The 2,500-nt window shown below is 52.0% G+C and overlaps 1 protein-coding gene across 1 annotated transcript in view; it reads right to left on the bottom strand.

The window, feature by feature from the left end:
- The window catches only part of LOC137799888 (ERC protein 2-like), a 39,050-nt gene that overhangs the window by 31,963 nt on the left and 4,587 nt on the right, over window positions 1–2,500 (bottom strand). The window lies entirely within an intron of this gene.

Genomic DNA, 2,500 nt, shown 5'->3' with positions numbered 1-2,500 from the left:
GGGCCTCTTTTATGAACGGGCCAAATCGTTCACACATTTTCAGGCCGCTCTGCATCTCCGCCGGCTTTGGAGGTGTGTTTCACAGATGTCAGAAAATGTGCTCGCTGACTGTTCATGAATATCACATATGGAGAAGAAAGGGCCGGAGCCCAGCGAGGAGGGAATACAGACACTTTAAGACAACCTCTGGTCACGACTTCTTTCAAATGTACCAAAGTATTGTTTTAAACATGAAGCCTGCCAACAACAGCTTCATTCAGAGGTTAACAGACGCAGCATCAACAAGACACCAGCACCACACCGCTCCATGTTTGATGTCTTCTTCAGGCTTGAAAGACCCAAAGTCTTTTCATCTTGAGAGTCAGGGGTCACACACACACACACACACACACACACACACACACACGTCCATCAAGCCTCCTCCCCATCGCCGCACCACCCAGACGAGCCCTCCATTCACAATCACATCATTAATAAGGAATACAATGCATTTTAGTGAAATTAGGGCCCTAATCAGCTTAGCGGTGAGCCTGTGCGTGCTAATTTAGCTCAACTTCAAGGCAAAGCCCCCCAGCCAGGCTGAGGCTCACTAAGACCGGCCCAAAGCCCCTTTAGGTGCTAAGCTGATTGGGGGCTCAGAGCTAAGGGCCAAATCCCTCTTGTCCATTTGCGTCGGTGTTGCTGGTTCAGAGGCCGAGTTCAAACGCCACAGAGGGAGAGAGAGGAAGGCAGAAGAGAGAGAACGAGGAGATGATCGACTGAGACAACTTAAGAAGGCAGACGGGAGAGAACAGGACTCGAGACAATGGATGAACAGCAGAAATGATGCCAGCAGAAAGACAAGAGACGGAGTGAGAGAATTAGAGCGCGGGGGTGTGAAGCAAAGCGAGCGGCATTACCCATGCTGCATCTCAGCAGGTCATGATGGAAGACTTTGTTTAGCGTATTACAAATCATGAGACTGATTACTATGGGACAGAGGGAAAGGGGGGTGGGGGGTCTGGCAAGGCGCTCTGAAACGCTGCCAGGGTCAGCTGATGTTTCAGAAGGACCTGCACCGCTCTCCACTCCCCGACACGCCTCCAGCGTCTGAGGGAGCGCCAGCTGACCGACGACTGTCCGTGTGTTTACATGCTGGTCTTCATTTGAATCTCGCTTTAGTCGGACTCTGCTCTCTTTGGGGCAACTGCTGTTATCCTAATGTACATGGCAGTGAATGAATCTAATCATTGGCTGAATGCATGTCATATCTGATACGATAGGTGGCGCTGTTTTCATCACATGTAGTGCTGATACAGCCGTCTGCGCTTGACCTCTTCACTCTTCATCATGGAGAGAACCCCGCTAGCTTCGGTGGTTGTCGGTAAGCTAGCGCAGAGCAAACAGGGAGCTAGCAGCAGCGCTAGCTGGCTACATCAGGGAGCTAGCGGAGAGCAAACAGGGAACTAGCAGCAGCGCTAGCTGGCTACATCAGGGAGCTAGCGGAGAGCAAACAGGGAACTAGCAGCAGCGCTAGCTGGCTACATCAGGGAGCTAGCGGAGAGCAAACAGGGAACTAGCAGCAGCGCTAGCTGGCTACAGCAGGGAGCTAGCGGGGAGCAAACAGGGAACTAGCAGCAGCGCTAGCTGGCTACAGCAGGGAGCTAGCGGAGACATCCACCGAAGGTATTATCGTCTTGTAACCCGACTTTTACATTTGTTTGTTTCTGCCGGCCGAGACAACTTATCGTCTGTTTCGACTTCCGGGTCACGACCTGGGAGGGAGGGAGGAGGAAGGAGGGAAGGAGGAAGTAAGGGAGGAGGGAACGAGGGAGGGAGGAGGTAGGGAGGGAGGAGGAAGGAGGGAAGGAGGCAGGTAGGGAGGAAGGAGGGAAGGAGGGAGGGAGGAGGTAAGGAGGGAGGAGGGCGGCGGGCTCTTGAGCATGCGCAGAGGCGCATAGTCCAGTTCCTTATGTCCGAATTATCACCGAGTGGGATGGAGTTCTCCAGAAGTGTTAATCGGATCGTAGTCGGACCGCAATGATTCGAACAAAAGTGTTTACATGAACGGGATGATTCGATTTCAGTCGGATTAAGCCAGTGATTTGAATGCATGTCACCGTGTAACTGCGTGTTAATGTAGACGCTCCTGACCTGCGGTCAGTGAGTTCAGGTTGACGTGGCACAAGCAGGCAACGGGCTGACCTGAGGTCAGCGCTGAGTCATCCACTTGTGTGCGTGAGAGAAGTCCCACAGACATAAATGTTCTTTCGGACTTCTCAGAGGATCAGAATATTGTTTAATAAACAGTATCCATGCTGACTGTAAGTCAAGCGTGTAAAGCACAGAAATTGAAAAAAGAGGGAAAGAAAACAGTCCCAGTTAGCGTTGGCTCCACCGGACGCTTCTAAACCGGGTTTGACCTCTGATGTCCCGCTCGGTCCGCCGAGCGCCTCACTTCATCTGTTAACCTCTGTTAGATTACATCTGTGTGTGTGTGTGTGTGTGTGTGTGTGTGTGT

The sequence above is a fragment of the Clinocottus analis genome, unplaced genomic scaffold, assembly GCF_023055335.1.
Source record: "Clinocottus analis isolate CAN_PGR_092001 unplaced genomic scaffold, fCliAna1.0.p SCAF_100, whole genome shotgun sequence".
NCBI classification, from domain to species: Eukaryota; Metazoa; Chordata; class Actinopteri; order Perciformes; family Cottidae; genus Clinocottus; species Clinocottus analis.
The sequence above is the reverse complement of the archived record's forward strand: the minus strand, read 5'-3'. Positions and strand labels throughout refer to the sequence as shown.